The 19,774-nt window shown below is 41.7% G+C and overlaps 1 pseudogene; it reads left to right on the forward strand.

The window, feature by feature from the left end:
• Window positions 1-11,238: 11,238 nt before the first annotated feature.
• On the forward strand, window positions 11,239-12,275 carry LOC127681662 (uncharacterized protein C3orf38 homolog; annotated as a pseudogene).
• The last annotated feature ends 7,499 nt before the right edge of the window (window positions 12,276-19,774 follow it).

Genomic DNA, 19,774 nt, shown 5'->3' on the forward strand with positions numbered 1-19,774 from the left:
CTAGAATCCCACCACCCAGAAGGTTGAGTCAGGAGGATAGCCAGTTTAAGGACAGCCAGGATTATAAAGTAATAACCTTTCTCATTACACCAGTCAACAAACAAAACACACAAGCCTCAGAAGATTCCAGGCCATGAGTACATTTGAGTTAGAGCCTTAGGCTGGCCTGGGACACATGATGTAGACCAGGCTGGCCTTGAACTCACAGAGACCCACTTGCCTCTGCCTCTGGTAGGATTACAGGTAACCACCATGCCTGACAGATGGTCTGCTTTTATTTTTATTTTCAATATTTATTTATTTATTTACTTACTTATTTATTTTATTTTATTCAAGTTTTTCTTACTTATATGCATTTACACCAGTGCATGCCTGATGCCCATGGAGGTCAGATTCCCTGAAACTGGAGTTACAAAAAATTGAAAGGCTACATACTGTGTTGTGCTAGAAATTGAACCTGGGTCCTCTGCAAGAGTGACAAGTGCTCCCTAGCCCCAAGGTGGCTTGTTGTTAAGAATTAGAAAAAACAGGGATTAGAGCCATAATCTAGAATGCTATTCCCCCAGCACTGGGGTTACAATGCACAGGATGTAAAGACAATGTGAAGAGAAGCTGGGGCATCTGTCTTGGGGCATCTTACCCTCTCCCCAAACATCCTCCAGGCTTTCTTTAAAAAAATAAATAAATTAGGACTGTGCCCAGAGCTGATCCTGTGCCACAGCACTCCATATCCAAATTCTTCCAGGAGAGAACTGGTTTCCCAGGAGCAATGACACATAGGCTTGCAGGAGGAACAAGTCACAGTCAGAGACAGCAAGACCAGCTAACACCAGAGATAGCCAGATGGCTAGAGGCAAGGGCAAGAACATTGACAACAGAAACCAAGGCTACTTGGCATCATCAGAAACCAGCTCTCCCAGCACAGAGAGCCCTGGATAACCCAACACACCAGAAAAACAAGCCTCTGATTTAAAATCACATCTCATAATGATGATAGAGGAATTTAAGAAGGGCATAAATATCCCCCTTAAAGAAATACAGGAGAACACAGGTAAACAGGTAGAAGCCCTTAAAGAGGAAACACAAAAATCCCTTAAAGAATTACAGGAAAACACAACCAAACAGGTGAAGGAATTGAACAAAACTATCCAGAATCTAAAAATGGAAATAAAACGATAAAGAAATTACAAAGGGAGACAACCCTGGAGATAGAAAACCTAGGAAAGAGATCAGGAATCATACATGCAAGCATCACCACCAGAATACAAGAGATAGAAGAGAGAATTTCAGGTGCAGAAGATACCATAGAAAACATTAACACAACAGTCAAAGGAAATGCAAAATGCAAAGAGCTCCTAACTCAACACACCCAGGAAATCCATGACACAATGAGAAGACCAAACTTAAGGATAATAGATATAGAAGAGAGTGAAGATTCCCAACTTAAAGGGCCAGTATATATCTTCAACAAAATTATAGAAGAAAACTTCCCTAACCTAAAGAAAGAGATGCCCATGAACATACAAGAAGCCTACAGAACTCTAAATGGACTGGACCAAAAAAGAAATTCCTTCTGTCACATAATGGTCAAAACACCAAATGCACAAAACAAAGAAAGAATATTAAAAGCAGTAAAGGAAAAAGGTCAAGCAACATACAAAGGCAGACCTATCAGAATTACACCAGACTTCTCATCAGAGACTATGAAAGCTAGAAAATCCTGGGCAGATGTAATACAGACCCTAAGAGAACACAAATGCCAGGATACTACACCCAGCAAAACTCTCAATTACCATAGGTGGAGAAAGCAAGATATTCCATGTCAATAACAAATCTACACAATATCTTTCCACAATTCCAGCACTACAAAGGATAACAGATGGAAAACACCAACACAAGGAGGGAAACTACACCCTAGAAAAACCAAGAAAGTAATTCTTCTTTCAACAAATCCAAAAGAAGATAGACACACAAACATAAAAATAACATCAAAAAATAACAGGAAGCAACAATCACTATTCTTTAATATATCTTAACATCAATGGACTCAATTCCTCAATAAAAAGACATAGAAAAACAGACTGGATAAGTAAACAGGACCCAGCATTTTGCTGCATACAGTATCAAAGGCAAACACTACCTCAGAGTAAAGGGCTGGAAAACAATTTTCCAAGCAAATGCTCCCAAAAACCAAACTGGAATAGCCATTCTAATATCGAATAAAATCAGCTATCAACCAAAAGTTATCAAAAAGGATAAGGAAGGACACTTCATAGTCATCAAAGGAAAAATCTACCAAGAAGCACTCTCAATTCTGAACATATATGCTCCAAATACAAGGGCATCAACATTTATAAAAGAAACTTTACTAAAGCTCAAAGCGCACATTGCATCTCACCCAATAATAGTGGGAGACTTCAACACCCCACTCTCATCAATGGACAGATCATGGAAACACAAACTAAACAGAGACACAGAAGTTATGGACCAAATGGATTTAACAAATATCTATAGAACATTCCATCCTAAATCAAAAGAATATACCTTCTTCTTAGCACTTCATGGTACCTTCCCCAAAACTGACCATAAAATCAGTTGCAAATCAGAGCTCAATAAATATAAGAAGATTGAAATAATTCCATGCCTCCTAACAGATCACTCTGGACTAAGGCTGGTCTTCAATAGCAACAAAAACAACAGAAAGCCCACATACACATGGAAGCTGAACAATGCTCTACTCAATGATAACTTGGTCAAGGAAGAAATAAAGAAATTAAAGACTCTTTTGAATTTAATGAAAATGAAGGCACAACAAACCCAAACTTATGGGGCACAATGAAAGCAGTGCTAAGAGGAAAACTCAGCTCTGAGTGCCTCCAAAAAGAAACTGGAAAGAGCATACCCTAGCAGCTGGACAGCACACCTGAAAGCTCTGCAACAAAAAGAAGCAAATATACCCAAGAGGAGTAGAAGGCAGGAAATAATCAAACTCAGGGCTGAAATCAATCAAGTAGAAACAAAAAGAACTATACAAAGAATCAACCAAACTAAGAGTTGGTTCTTTGAGAAAATCAACAAGATAGAAGAACCCTTAGCCATACTAACCAGAGGTCACAGTGACAGTATCCAAATTAACAAAATCATAAATGAAAAGAAAGATATAACAACAGAAACTGAGGAAATTAAAAAAAAAAACCATCAGATCCTACTACAAAAGCCTATATTCAACAAAACTGGAAAATCTGGATGAAATGGACAATTTTCTAGACACATACCAAATATCAAAGTTAAGTCAGGATCAGATAAACCATCAAAACAGTACCATAACCCCTAAAAAAAATAGAAGTAGTCATTAAAATTCTCCCAAGCAAAAAAAAAAAAAAAAAAAAAAAAAAAAAAGCCCAAGACCAGATGGTTTTAGTGCAGAATTCTATCAGACCTTCAAAGAAGACCTAATACCAATACTCTTCAAACTATTCCACAAAATAGAAACAGAAGGAACACTACCCAATTCATTCTATGAAGCCACAGTCACTTTGCATATTCTCCCTTGGAGATGGAACAGTTTTTGTCTAATCAGGAACCTGTCACAATTTCCTTTTATAGAGGACTTCATAAGAGATTTTTTAATGTCCAAATAGATTTTAAAAATAGGTTGAGTGCATATTACTTTTAGCCTCAGAAGATATTACGTATATTTAAGAGGCATTTAACTATTATAAATTATTTTGATAACTTAAAAGTGTCAATACTGAGTTGTATATTTTAAAGTAAATTTTATTAGTTTAGTAAAAAAAAATTAACACACACACACACACACACACACACACACACACACACACGCGCGCACAGGCTTACACCTTTAATCCCAGTACTTAAGAGGCAAAGGCAGGCCGATCGATCTCAGAGTTAGAGGCTAGTCTGTTTTACAGAGTGAGTTCCAAATCTGCCAGAGCTACACAGAGAAACTCTGTTTTGAAAGAACAACAAAAACAAAACCGAAATTTTATTTGTGTATTTTGTGTATACACACTTGTGCACTTGTGTTTGTGTGTGTGTGTGTGTCTGTGAGAGCATCATGGTACACACGTGATGGTCAGAAAATACCTTTGGGAGTCTCTCCTGCTTCCCAAATGGATCATGGAGATTGGACTCTGGGCAACTCAGGCTTGGCAACAAACACTTTCAACCCACTGGCATGTTTGTTTTATCTTGGTTTTTGAAGAAACTTAGACTCAGAAACTCACCACTCTTTAAAAGAAGTTAGGAGGCATTTGATAGGGAACATTGATTTATTTACAGTTTGCCCAAAGTATAGAAAGGGAGACTCCTGAGCTCCCTGGCTTTTCTCCGCAGTGATAGAATTTTATAGAAACAATGAAGGGAAGCCAGGAAATGCGCATGTTAATTGGCTGTCGGAATTGGGGTCTCTTCCTATCCCTTCCCCCAGCATTCTGTGGAAATTTAACTCTTTAGGCTTCTTTGTTTCAAAAGTTTGACTGCCAAAAAGGAAAGGGAACACTTGATTGTTTTTTTTTTTTGTTTTGTTTTTTTTTGGAATATCTCTTCAGCTGGGGCCACTGTGCTAGAATGATCTGATCTGTTGTCTGAGGTTTGGTGTAGCTGTTGCCATCTGAAGTCATAGCAAGTCCTGGTTGCCACGTGAGACTACCCTCACTAGGCTCACTAACATTCCAGAAAGGAAAGAGGGTGTCTTATCAGTCCCTGCCACCCCAAAGATATAAAGAGTTAACAATTGTTGTCAGGGAGAGGGGCAGGGGGTAGGGAGACTTTCTGATGGTATAGCTAACTGTCCTTAAACAATCCCAATTAAACTCATGAGCTCACTAGGCTGGATTTAGATTTGTTTGCTGCATCCTGGCCCTCCCTACCTGGAGTGAATAGAAATGGACTCTCCAGGGAAAGTTATTCATCAGTGTCCTAGGCTCTGGACATCCATGCACAGCATCCAAAGGCCAGGCCACCTAGCTAATCAGCTGCCTCTCATTTTCCTGAGGGAAGCCCAAACTTATCTCCATGCCTCACTCTTGTCACAGGGCTGGCTGGATATCTGGGTATTCAGGGCTCCTTCCCTCAGCAGACTGAATATACATTTAGGCTGACAGTTTCTGGAAACTTCCTTGAGGCTGAGCACCAGTCATGCAAATGCATCATTCCTTACTGGAATGAGAACAGGAATATAACCCCCTTCCCGGTACTGACTACAATCACCTCAAGTCCTACAAGGCTCAGGGATGCCCGGGGTGGGGTTTTGTTTGGTTGTTTGGTTGTTTGAGGCAGGGTCTCTCTATGTAGCCTTGGGTGTCCTGGAACTTGCTGTGGTCACCCTGCTGGGCTTGACATCAGAGATCACCTGTCTCTGCCTCTCAAATGTTGTTATTAAAGGCTTGCACTCCTTTGCTGGGCAAATCTGTTTATTATTTTTAATTTTTTTTATTTTTTTGCAGGAGTAACATAGATTGGGGCAGAAATCTCTCTCCAGTGTCCCTTGAATCATCACCTCCTTGGTATTGGTGTTTATCTATTTATTTATTCATTTATTTACTCATTTATTTATTTAAAGATTTGTTTATTTATTTTATGTATATGACTACACCATAACTGTACAGATGGTTGTGAGCCATCATGTGGTTGCTGGGAATTGAACTCAGGACTTGTGCTCACTCTGGGCCTTACTCACTCCAGCCCAAAGATTTATTTATTATTATATGTAAGTACACTGTAGCTGTCTTCAGACACACCAGAAGAGGGCATCAGATCTCATTATGGATGGTTGAAAACCGCCATGTGGATGCTGGGCTTTGAACTCAGGACCTTCAGAAGAGCAGTCAGTGCTCTTAACCACTGAGACATTTCTTCAGCCTTCCCCTCAACACCCCCACCCTCATTTATTTCTTTGAACATCAGTTTTGAGTCTTTGCTAGTCCCTGTCCACTCCACCACCCCCAGCAGAAGGAAGATGTCACACTAGTGTCCCAGATAATCTATACAGCCCATACTTGAAATTGTCAAAAAAATTATTGAAATTTTTGTTGGTGGTTTATTCTCAGGGAGATAACATTTATGTGCCCTTTTAGAAGGGAATGAAGGTCATGATGGTGTTGTGTGACTTTTCCTGGGGGCACATGAACAGATTGTCTGTTCACCCCAGACGGAGAATTTGATGGCAGACCAAAAAAATAAAACAAAAAAAACCCCAAAAAGCAAGCAAACAAACAAACAAAAAAACAATTGTAGCCAAGCCTAGTTTGGTAAACCAATGATTTTATGAGTTTATGAGCTTACTTACAGGAGCACAATGAAGGGTTACTTTATAGAGTGTTGGTGACTCCAAAATAGTGTCATCACTGAAAAGTCCCACCTCAGCAATGATGACCTCATGCAAACTGCATCATGAAATCTTACCTTCAGTTAATCTTGCATCTCTTAAACACTGAGAACTTCCCAAGATCATGTGCAACTGGGAGGGATAGAAAGAGAGGTGACAGGCTGGAGAGATGGCTCAGAGGTTAAGAGCACTGACTGCTCTCCCAAAGGTCCTGAGTTCAAATCCCAGCATCCACATGGTGGCTCACAACCACCTCATAATGAGATCTGATGCCCTCTTCTGGTGTGTCTGAAGACAGCTACAGTGTACTTACATATAATAAATAAATAAATAAATCTTTGGGTCGGAGCATATTTGCGTCCTTTTGTTCTAGAGCTTTCATGTGTGCTGTTAATCTGTTAGTATATGCTCTTTCCAGTTTCTTTTTGGAAACACTCAGAGCTGCTTTCATTGTGTCTCATAAGTTTTGGTATGTTGTGCCTTCATTTTCATTAAATTCTAAAGAGTCTTTAATTTCTTTATTTCTCCCTTGGTCGAGTGAGTTATTAGTGAGTAGAGCATTGTTTAGTTTCCATAAGTATGAGGGCTTTCGGTTGTTTTTGCTGCTATTGTAGAGCAGCCTTAGTCTGCAATGAACTGATAGGATGCATGGGATAATTTCAATCTTCTTATATCTGTTGAGGCCTGATATGTGACTGATTACATGGTCAGTTTCAGAGAAGGTACCATGAGGTGCTGAGGAGGTATATTCTTTTGGTTTAGGATGAAATGGTATATAGATATCTCTTAAATCCATTTGGTCCATAACTTCTGTTAGTTTTAATGTATCTCTGTCTAGTTTGTATTTCCATGATCTGTCCATTGATGAGAGTGGGGTGTTGAAGTCTCCCACTATTATTGTGTGGGGTGCAATGTGTGTTGAGCTTTAGTAAAGTTTCTTTTATGAATGTTGCCCTTGCATTTGGAACATAGATGTTCAGATTTGAGAGTTATTTTGGTAGATTTTTCCTTTGATGACTATGAAGTGTCTCTCCTTATCCCTTTTTATAATTTTTGTTTGACAATTGATTTTATTCAATATTATAATGGCTATTCCAGTTTGTTTCTTGGGACCATTTGCTTGGAAAATTGTTTTCCAGCCCTTTACTCTGAGGTAGTATTTGCCTTTGAGACTGAAGTGTGTTTCCTGTATGCAGCAAAATGTTGTGTCCTCTTTATATATCCAGTCTGTTAGTCTATGTCTTTTTATTGGGGAACTGAGTCAGTTGATGTTAAGAGATAATAAGGAATAGTAATTGTTGCTTCCTGTTATTTTTGATGTTATTTTTATGTTTGTGCTGCTATCTTCTTTTGGGTCTGTTGAAAGAAGATTACTTTCTTGGTTTTTCTAGGGTGTAGTTTCCCTCCTTGTGTTGGTGTTTTCTATCTATTATCCTTTGTAGTGCTGGAATTGTAGAAACATATTGTGTAAATTTGTTTTTGTCATGGAATATCTTGGTTTCTTTAGAGAGAGAGAGAGAGAGAGAGAGAGAGAGAGAGAGAGAGAGAGATAAATAGATAGAGAGAGAGAGATATGACTGCAATTCCAGTGAATTCTATGATCTTCCCCCCTTTGCCCTATCAGGAAATAGTAACAGTCCCATACATTTGCTATAGATCTAGTATCTCATTGTGTTCTGCTTATGTGTTGTCATGGTTACTGGGCCAGGCATTCCATATGTCACCCCAACAATCTGGGCTCCATGATGGTGAAGGGGTTGTAGCAGACTTTGTGTGTGTGTGTGTGTGTGTGTGTGTGTGTGTGTTATGTTTGGGGCAGGGGGATAGGTTTACTCCAACAGCTGGGAATGGTAAAACAGGGTTAGCTGGGCATATAGCTTCTGATGCTGTGAGATGCTGTGAGCATATATTCACAACCATGGACCCTAGCTTGGTTATTTTTCTTAATACTGAAGATTTGGGAAATAGTGCCTTCTGTAAAGATGAGCTAGGTGACCGGTGAAGCCTGCCTCGTACTGACATAAATAAAGAAGCAAAAGAATTTGTAGGATGCAACTCCAGGCTGCTTTAGGTGACAGCAATGCTCAGAAGCTTTACCTTCTGGTACAATTTGGAAGCCTTCAGATGTTACATAATGTTCTGGGGAATAGGGAGTTGGCCTCAATTGTCACCCAGAACAGTGGTTCCAAGATGTTGGCTGATGATCAGAGCATATCCATGACAAAGATCTCATGTCTGGGCTAAATGGAAAAGAACATTGTGAAATGTCAGCGACTACTTATAATGTATTCAAGTGCCTTCACAGACTCCTTATTCTAAGAGTGTACCCTTTCCCCATCTTTCGTGAGAGGTTATCTCACAGAAATAGTGGCAGTAGTTGTCATTTGTAAAATTTCTCTTCCATTAGAAAAACCTTATTTTGGTGTATCTTGCATCTAAAGGAATCTATCACTCTACTCAGAAATCCTAAAGTCTGAGAACCATCAACCTTACGGGTCCATGAAAATATTCAGAGTCCTAGGTTTGTCCCTTTTGGTGTATGTTTGCGTTGGTGCTATTGCGCTGACAGTGCTGAGGATCAGTCCCCCATCAGTAACCTGTGGGGTGCCCGGCCCTCTTAGGGGACCCTCCCTCAGGCAAAGGGGAGCCTTGGCTATGACATAAGAAAAGAATTTCAAGTTGAATCAGGGTGAGGTAAAGTTAGTTTACTGTAAAGATGATAGTATACAGTTTTGTGAAGTGATAATTTTGGTTTCTTTAGAAATCCAGTTATGTTATATGAATATGTTTTTGTTTTAATCATAGGTGTGGGATATGGGGCTGCTTCTGATTGTCCACGGCAGCTGCCTGTGATTTGTCTCATTCTCTGGGAGGGGAGTGATTTTGCCAGTTGAAGATCATTACATTTGGAATTCTGATCTTCAGAGGGTATAAAAGTGCCACAGCCTGAGGTGCTGCGGGGATTACTACTGCCCCTGTTGCTGGTGGTGTCTGTTTTTGCAGTTTGTCAAGTGGTCATGAGCAAAGACAGAAGAAGAAATTGGATATCCTGACCCAGAAGGTCAAACTTGCCCCAAGGAACTCAATACCCCTGATCAGCAGGGGAGATCAACACCTACTTTCCCCTCTGACCTTTCTTGCTTAACTAATGTTGGAGGGCTGGGAGGGATTGGGGTGGAGAAGAGTGATAGATATACAAACAGAATAAAGTAACCAAAAAATATGGTTATACTTTAGATTTAAGTTTGGGGTCGGTGGATGGGGTATTTAGGAAAACTATAATACACGCCCATACCTGAGCACAGGCCACTCCAGAGAGTTACCTTGGGTATCTTTATAATGGCTAGATATGACTCCAAGTAATCCTAAGTTACATTGTTTAAAAATTATTCTTTACAGTATTGTAATGATTAAGTCGAGTTTAAACATTCAGTAAGAGGGGGCGGGCCTTGAGAAATATCTCAATGAAGTGTTTGACATGTGACATGAAGGCCTCTTGCAAAAAGGCTAGGCATGTGATCTCAGCATGGAGGGAGGAAGAAATAGGAGGCACCCTTGGGGTTGTTGGCTAGCCAGCCTAGCCCAGTGAGTGAGTTCTAGGTTGCAATAAGAGTCCTTGTCTCAAAAACTGAGGTGGACAGAAGAATGACACTGGTGGGTGACCCATGACCTTTATGTGCACGCATCTCTTCACATATACACGAACATGCACACATACCCATATCCCCACACAAATAGATGATAAAATTATGTTTAAATGGCTTATTGATATGTTTTCTTAAAGAAGTTCCTTTTGTAAATTAATTTAGAAGGTGTCTTTATGAAGTATGTTGCTTGGGTTTAGGGCTGAGAGCAGATGATTAGCACAGTGCAAGAGGAGGACATGAGTAATGTGGCCCTACCTTGTCTGCAATGTCTGTTTGAAGACAAACACTGTCTCTGTAGGTCTGTTTGCCAGTTACATTGAAGTTGTTAACCCTCATTCAGCCTGACGCATTAGCTAGGTATCTGGGCCGCAGGCTTCGTTCCCTTCCCATGGTCCCTTAAATTTCTCTGCCTTTCTACCTTGCCTTGTTGTCACTGTTTTTATGGATTTTTACACATATATGAAAGTTTATTCATACACATGTGTACCTACATGTGTTTATATTCATCATGTGTATGCAGGTTTTTGAAGAAGCTAGAAGAAGACACTGTATTTCCTGGCACTGGAATGTCAGGTAGCAGCTGTGAGCTGCCTGATGTGGGTGCTGGGAGCTGAACCCAGGCCTTCTGCAAGAGCACAAACCATGCTTAACTGTGGAGCCAGCTTTCCAGTCCCACCAGCAGTGTTTTAAAACATAATTTCAAAGGTGAATCTAAGCAAAGAATCATTTCTGAAGGTCTGAAATGTCACACTTAGCAACTTGTTTTACAAATAATTTTGTGACCTTTTTCCTTGATATTTTCTCATTTTTGTCAACAAGAATTTAATGAAGATGCAGTTAAAATATAGGCTGGGAAGATGGCTCAGTGGATGGGTTAAGTGCTCATTGTACAAACATGAGGACATGCATTTGAATCTTGGGCATTCACATAAAAGTCTAGTAGTAGTCTGCAGGGAAAGGGAAGAGATGAGGGATCCTAGGGGCCTACTGGCCAGTCAATCTAGCTAAGATGGTGGGCTCCCAGTCTGGTGGAGACCCTGTCTCCAAACATAAGGTGGAAAGTTATTGAGAAAGACACTGACCATCAACCTCTGGCCTTCACTGTGCAAGCATACATAGGTGAGCTTACCTATATGCACATAGGTATACACGCAGACACCACCAACATGCAAAAACACAATTCTGAAGGTGCCCTCGGCAACACTGGTGGCGGTGTCCTCGTCTTCCTTCCCGGGAGGTGAGATGTTGGGACTAAGCCACTTAGAGTCTCAGAGGACAACAGAAACCTACTAAGCATGCTGGCCAATGAGATCATGGCCCTTTGTGACACTGTCACCAACTGCCTGGTGCAGCCTGTGGACTGCCAAGATGCTATTCGTGCAATATGAGTGTGTAGCTAAAATGTAGAAGAACCACTGAGGTGCAAAAAAGTCTACTGAGAAGTTGTTTTTAAGTATTTGGCAACACAAGGGGTGGTCGAACCTCTAACTACTGAAAAAACACAATCTTATCCAGTATGTAAAAGGTTGCTGGGAAGAACAGTCACCACAACTGAAGGAGACAGCAGAGCCAGTTACAAAGCAGGAGGACATCCAGCTCTTTGAGCAGCAGGCAAAGGAAGATAAAGAAGCTGAAAAGGTTGACTTTCATCACTTAGAAGAATTCTGTCACTGGTTCTTTGAACTTCTTAATTCTCAGAATCCTTTTCTGAGACCACCTCAAGATGAATGGGGCCCACAGCACTTCTGGTATGATGCCAAGCTTAGGTTTTATTATAAGAACAAAACATGACAGTCTACCACAGAGCAGAAAGTGTGAGCCTTCGATTACTGCCTTTAGTAAAAGAGGAATTTCTTTTGCTCAGTCCTAACCTTGATTTTTAAGGACTAAAATGTGTGTCTTCTCCTCATGGATTAGTTATGGTTGGAGTTGCAGGGACTGTACACTGAGGAAATTCTTGTTTGGGTATATTTGAACAAATTTTTGGACTTATCTATAGCTCTTTTGTGGAAAATACTTGGAAAATCAAGTTTATCAATCTGAGAATCGTTGGAGGAAGTTCCCTGGCCCCTGGATCATCACTGAAACCATCTGTGACATTTGAACAGAGTGATCTAGAGGCCTTTTATAATGCAATCACTTTGTGTAATAGCCCTGAAGTAAGACCTAAGGTAAGGCAGATATTGGCTAGTGGGACAGGAGACCAGGTTTTACATAGTAGAGATGAGGCATTGTTGAACAAAAGGGAAATGAATTTGCCTAACCCTGTAAAGCATTGAGCACTGTACCTCAGCCTGAAGAAGGTGCAGAAACCCAAGCCACTGCTGACGTGAGAATTGGCACATTTTAGCTTACATACCTTTTTGGACTTCAGACTAATATGAATACTTGCCTATTTCTACCTGAGTTACAGCAAATGTTCTGAAAATTTATCGCGGTCCACAATAAATCCCACTTTAGATGCTGTAAGACAAAACCACAATTTCAGTATGAATTCCTGCATGAATATACTGCAATGCACTTAGTCCTTACCTCATAGATTTCTTGGCTGTTTACTGAATAGTTAATAGGTAGCACTTATTAATAGTGATGGGATGTGTATCACTATTCCTAGTTAGGAGCAACTTTTAAAAGAGAGTCACCTGTTCTGGACAGAGGCAGTTGTTTGCTCTAAATGACAGATATTTATGAAGTATAAGGCATTGATTGGCAAATCATTAAATGTGTTCTTGCCTTAAGTAGTTTGGAGTCTAGGTGGGGAATAAGAGTTCCAGTCAGAAAGAGAGACAGAGACAGAGAGACAAAGAGAGAGGGGGGGAAGGAGAGAGAGAGACAGAGAGAGACAGACAGACAGAGAGAGAGAGAGAGATTTTTCTTTTGAGTACTGACTGTCCCAGCTGAGACCTGCTTTGTAGTACCTGATCTTCTAGATCAAGAACATCAGGAACTTAGTGTTCTCTGAACAACCTTGAGGAAGCTGTTGTCCCCAGGTCTCAGGATTCTCATCTTTAAATGAGGTCACTGGACTAGGTCACTTTGAGTGACACTACTCATGACCTTTAAATAGCTGAAATGTTCTGGGGAAGCACAAATGTGCACTTTCCTTTTTTAGGTATCTAATTATGTCTTACAATCTGGGACAGCTTCAGAAACTCCAGAGGCATTAGGGACTCGGGGTCCATTTCTGTCCCGGGACTCCAGGCTGGCACTTTTATGCCAAGTTAGTGATGATGAAGCGGAGCTTGAGTTTACAGCAAGATGTGCTGAGAAAACTCTTTATGATTTTAATGAGTGTTTTTAAGAGACAAGGTCTCGTGTAGCCCAGGTTAGCCTGGAACTCACTCAGTAGTCAAGACTGGGCTTGAACTCCTGACCCCTTCTCCTTTAAGTGCTAGGATCACAGGTGTTTGGCACCATGCCTGGCTCTGGGGAAGAGAATTTTTTTTTTAAGTGAGGAACAATTTCTTTGGGATTACAAGTGAGTATTGCTGCTGACAATATTACTGTCAATAGCTATGTCTGAGGCACCTCCAAACCCATCCATGCATTATTAAAACCCTGTAAGGCATTTTCATCGCTGTTTTACAGATGGAGAACTTGAAACTCAAAGAGGAGAGCAATGTAAGCTCCCTAATGGGTGATGCCCAGGGAAAACAAGACTGTGGCCAAAAGTCCAAAGAAAAACAAGATAAAACAGTTCCTGCCTTTCAAGTGTAGAGGCTGAGGTCAAGAAGGGTCATTGTGATAGTAGGAGCTTTCCTAGTAGATGCTGTTTTTCATTCAATTCAGTTATTATTGTGTGATTCTGTGTGTGTGTGTGTAGCACATGGGTGGAGTCAGAAAATAACTTTTACATCGTTGCTTTTTTGCTTCCAAGGTGGAGGCTGGAGATTGAACTCAGGTTGTCTGACTCAGATGGGAAGAGCTCCCTACCCCTTCCCAGCCACCTCCATGACACAGGTGCCTGGTTTTAAGGCGACAGCCCCTTTAGGCCCTTTCCTCTGCTCTCCCTTGTTCTTGTTGACATTGTCCAGAGGTGCAACAATCACTTCCTTTTCTCTACCGATTAAAGAATCAAAAGACAGGAAACATTTAAAAGTCAAGCGGAGCCAAAATATATTTAAATAGGACGATTTTATTCAAGTTTTAAAGAAAAAATCCTCAGGGCAGACAAGATGTTAATCTCAACAGATGCCCAGAGGAAGAGAATGGGGAAAAGATGGGGAGGAAGGGAGCCATGTCCCGGTCAGCCAAGCCAGCCAGCCTGGAAGTCAGCCACACGGTGCACAAGCAGCCACGTAGCGCGGGAAGGGAGGTGTTAGAGAAATAATATGAAATGAACACAAAACATACCTGGCCAGGACTCAAAAGAGACAGAATAGAGAAAAAGAAAAAGAAAACTTTTCTGAGTTAGGTGAACAGATCCAGCAGAACCTCACGGAAGCTTGCAGGAACTATGCTACTGGACAGAAATTCTGGGAAGGCAAAGTACAGTAGCTCACTACATGCAGAACTGTTCCATTTATCTCTTCAGCATGGTTTAAGGTGAGCTCCTTCCTGAGAGGTGGTACCTTAACTGACACTCCAACTAGATGAACTTGTTCATGTTTTTGGTAATTTAGAATGTTAGGTCTTCATCCAGGTCAGAGTTTTTTGTTTTTGTTTTTTGAATTTTGTTTTTCTTGACCAGAAGGAACCAGTTTCCCCATAATGGGTCTTTACTGCTCCTGTGTCACTATGATGCTAAAATATTTTTAACTCCAGACATAAACTCCATCTTATCCCCTAAGGATACAGTTAGTCATATACAGCGTCGACTCATAAAAGAGTGCAGAAAGTTAGTAGTTTGGAAACTTGGGTACATCTTACTATTGAAACATGTTCTAAAAGTGCTGTTTAGGATCCTCAGACAACTCCTAGATCTTCATCCCTCAAATATATTAGAGTGTAGTACAGGAAAATGTCATCGTGTGGGCATCAAGAACAGGGGCAGTGGAAATGGCCAGACAGCAGTGAAGAATTCTTGGAACTCACCATCCTTTGCCCAGTCTCTTCCCAATAAAACCTATGCCAATGTGATGCTGAGATCCAGGTGTTCTCCAAGACTGTATCCTATTGTAGCCTGGGCATTATCAGCCATGGTTTATAGGTGAAATCAACGAGGCCCAGAGGAATCAAGTAACCCCCTCAAGGTCACATGTGATAAGCAATAAAAATGGAATTTGAGTCTGGCCTATGTCATTCCCACAGCCACACTTTTTAAGGATTAAAGCGTAGCTACGGGCAGCCCTAACCAATTGGTGTTCAAACCTGTGAGCCTGGACATTAATCTAATATGTCATTTAAAGAGATAATTAATAGCAAGGGACAGAGAAATGAGATTTTATTCAGTGGGAAGAGGGACAAATAAGAAGATCCAGTGACCTTCAAGTCGATTTGGGTCCTAATTTGAGGTTACGTTTAAATCAATTGTTCTCACCCTTCCTAATGCTGTGACCCTTTAATACAGTTCCTCATGTTGTGGTGACCAACCCCAACCATAAAATTGTTTTGTTGCTACTTAATAACTGTAATATTGTTGTTAATGGTAAATGTCTGATATACAGGATATCTGATATGCAATCCCCTAACGTGGTTGCCACCCACAGGTTGAGAACCACTGGTTTAAATACAGAACAAGAGTTTGCACAGCTGTCTCTTCTCCAGTCTTTCCTCGAAAGATGATCTGATAAATTGTCAAAACATGTGGAATCTTTCCCCCAGGAGACAAGTTCCTCTTCTGGCTGGCATTATGGCTTCCACCTTTCCTTTCCTCCAGCATGGGATTCCTGAAGGAAATTTAATTCTTTTCAGTCCATTGTTTCAATAGTCTGGTAGTTAAAAGGAGGAGCACAGAGTCTGTCTTCGCACCATCACTCACTCCTGTTGTGATCACATGAGGATAACGCCTTTTACTACAAGCCCCTTTTCTAAATTTTCTCATCTGAATGCTTGTATTCTTGAATAAGCTATATCTTTAAGCTACCAACTCTAGCCCCAAGCAGCACATGGCTGGTTTGCCACCAGCCTGTCAACGATTCATGGAGGGGTGTCTGTGACTAAGAGAGGATGCTGGTTATTAGAACCCTCCCTGCCTCATTGCATAAACCCCCCTTTCCTCTTAATTGACCTCTTTTGAGGTTTCAGAACCAGGCTACCATTCCCACATATATAAAAATCAGAAGCATAGATCTTTTTTTTTTTTTTTTTTTTTTTTGATTTTGGTTTTTTCAAGACAGGGTTTCTCTGTGTAGCCCTGGCTGTCCTGGAACTCACTCTGTAGACCAGGCTGGCCTCGAACTCAGAAATCCACCTGCCTCTGCCTCCCAGAGTGCTGGGATTACAGGCGTGCACCACCACCGCCTGGCAGCATAGATCTTTATATGAGAAAGAATATGCAGTATATGTCTTTCTGAGCCCATGTTACTTCACTTAACATAGTTACGACTGCCATCCATTCATTGTCCTGCAAGGCTGGCTTTTTGTTTTGGTTTGTTTTTGTTTTGTTTTGGTTTGTTTTGTTTTCCCTTTCTTGTTTGCATTCATAAACCTCATTTCACTGGCCTTTTTCTGACTTGTCCATGACCACTGTAACTACAGACTGAGGTAGACCAACCCTGCAGGGTCAGAAATGCAGTTGTGACTCTCTAGTTTTTATGCAAATCCCTGCTTGCTTCTGGTAAATGTGCTTCCTTTTCTGTGTGGGCTGCAGCCTGGGCAGTTTCTTCAGTTCCCTGGGCCACCACCCTGCCAGCATTGCCTCATTCCCTCTCCAGTCCTCCAGCAGCCTGACCCGCGGAGTAGGGTGGGGAAGCACCCAGCCCAGGCCAGCAGGCCAGCAACTGTCTGGGCAGTGACTCCAGCTTTGATTTTTCTGAAAAAAAAAAAAAAGAGTTTCATTTTTCTCCAAGAAGCTTTATCCCAGAGAAAGGAGGAGGGACAGGGGCGAGGGAACACAACTCTGGGGTTTCAGCTGACCTTAGTTCTTGTGATTCTGGTTGCTGTCAGTAGCGAATCTCAGGCTTTATTAGCAACTCCACTAAGTGTCTGGAGGAGATGCCCCTGCTGTGCTATTTTAGGCAGTCCCCAGGCAATGGTCTGTGTCTTCTGATGTTTAAGACCAGCTTTGTGGGCCTGAGATGTCTCAGCAGGTGAAGGCTTGCTACCAAGCCCGAGGACCTAGGTTTTATCCCTGGTACCCATATGATGGAAGGAAAGAACTGCTTTCCACAATTGCCTTCTGACCTCCACACTTGAGCTTTGGTGCATGTATACACACACACACACACACACATACACACACACACACACACACACAGATAGATGGATAGATTGATAGATAGATAGATAGATAGATAGATGACAGATAGATGCCTTATTTTTTTTTAAAAGGGCATCATCTATGGTGTCCGGGTGACCTAGGTCTGAGACAGAGAAATTTCTGTATTAGACAGCAGCAGGCAGGTACATGTTGGGAACCTAAGCATGGCTGAGCACCATTCAGAGCACGTCATTCTCTCTCTTTAGTTTCGTTGAATGAACCCAAACATGGAAAGTCAATCGTGGATAGTGTAAACAGGTAAGATGAGTCAGGGGAGAGAAAAACTGGACAAAATCTGATTGAATGACAGTCCCTTCAGGAAGACTGAGCAAGACTGAGGTGACCTGGGGTTTCTCTACTCTGTGGGAATACAGGCAGCAAGGATAAGAGGGAAGTGACACCAAAGAAACTATTTAGTTGAGGAACCTGTCATAGAAGGGTCATGGGGAGGGAGAGTAGATAAAGCCTGTCGTGGGGTTGAAAATGTGTGGGCCAGACAGCAGAACTGGGTGTTATCTTGGACTCAGTGGTGGTAGGTGAGTGGTTAAAAAATTATGGTGGGAGTGGACATTGACACATTGGAAGGAGTGGAGAAGCAGGACAGAAAGCAGAGCCCAGAGATGAGGAGAGGCCTACCAGTCACAGCAGAGAAAAGCCCGCGGTGGTAGATCCCCCAGGAGTCCCCGTGCTGCTCGGAGATCAACAGACTGGTAAGCTTTCTCTTTAAGTCAAATTTTATTTCTTTTTAACAAATTAGAGCTGGGGTCTCATCGGCTCAGACTACCCAGAACTCAGTATGTAGCTGAAGATGACTTTAATGTTCTGGTCTACTTGTCTCAATCTCCTGAGTGCTGGGATTACAGACCTACACCATCACGTCCAGGTCATACAGTGTTGGGGATGGGATGGAAGGTTTGGTTCTTACAACAGGTCTATAAGCATGAGTATTCACCAGGATGCTTCTTCACAGCATGTACGCTCTTATCATCAGAACCAAGACTGGGGTTCTATGGGAACTGCGCATAACCAGCATCACCAGCACCCTTCCCCCAGTGTTCTCCACTTCCCAAGATCTCACTATTTTGACTCCTGACACTTGTGTTCATTAACAATTATTAATGACATTGATTTGGTGGTGGTGGTGGTGAGGATGATGTGTGTGTACACACTCATGGAATTCAGAGGATAACTTATAGGAGTTTGTTCTCTCTTTCCACCACATGGTTCGAGGGATCGAATTCAGGTCTTAAGGTTTTAAAGTTTGATACCAATCACCTTTATCCACTAAGCCATCTTGCCCACCCATCTTTGATTATATTTGTCCATCATGTAGTACATTGTAGAATTCACCCACCTTGTTGAGCATTTTTGAGTCCATCCATTTTCCCCTGGGGCATGGCTTTTCTTGTCCATCCCAGATAGAATACCTACAGACCCAAGAAATGTCTCCAAGGAAGTTCAGCTCGGCAAATGAATGAACCCACTGGGATCACTTAGAAGGACATAGTTAACTCAAAGATATGTATATCAGAAAAACTACCCATCCCATCATGGATGATAACATGGGAAAGCTCTGTCACTGGACTCCCCCTGGACACAGTTCAACCTGCCTTCCACAGCACCCTTCCCCAAACATAGACAAACAAAACAACTCCTGCAGTCAGGACAGGTTTATACACAGTTGACAGTGACAGGAGGGAGCTATGACTGGACCCTCTGGTGAAAGATCTAACCTTCTAGGAAGAAAGGATAGTAGGCTCAGTCTTGTGAGAGAGGATCTGAGTGATTTCAGTTGCTCTGAGTCAAGGCAGTAATGATTACATCATAACTGGAGAAGGCCACTGCAGTCCCCAACACTTTACAATATCCCAGAGCATAAATGCGGCCCCTTTCATTTTTCTCTGACTAATAGATATTCCAGTTCTCGGTTCAGCACCCCTGAGAGCAGAGCTCCCCCGGGCACCCCTGTGCATGCATGTCCCCGATGCACGTCTCTTGAGTTTGCGCTGGAGGGTAGACTTGTAGGTCACAGGTTATACACATACTTTATGGTTTATGTGACACTGCCAGTGTGGGCATGGGTTTGGGAAACTAAGTTTTAAGTGGGGTTTGGTGGGTGAGCTGATGGCTGCAGCTCCTGATAGGAGAGAAAAGAGTTCCCAGCTAGTATCAGGAAAAAGCTGAAAGAAAGTCTTTCTTGCTTTGGAGACGCAGCTCAAGGTCACTTTCATCACTGAGCAGTTTATTGGAACTGTCAGAAAGAGAACCACACCCCGTTCCAGCCAAGGACTGCCAACAGCCATTTTAGGTTTCCTTGACTCAGTGAGCAATCTCCTAGGCCAAGTTTCTTTGTCCTCCCTGCCCCCTTTCTCAAATATGTGCACAGAGAATTTTTAAAAAATTGTTTTCCGGAAAATG

The sequence above is a fragment of the Apodemus sylvaticus genome, chromosome 1 (assembly GCF_947179515.1).
Source record: "Apodemus sylvaticus chromosome 1, mApoSyl1.1, whole genome shotgun sequence".
Taxonomy (NCBI): Eukaryota; Metazoa; Chordata; class Mammalia; order Rodentia; family Muridae; genus Apodemus; species Apodemus sylvaticus.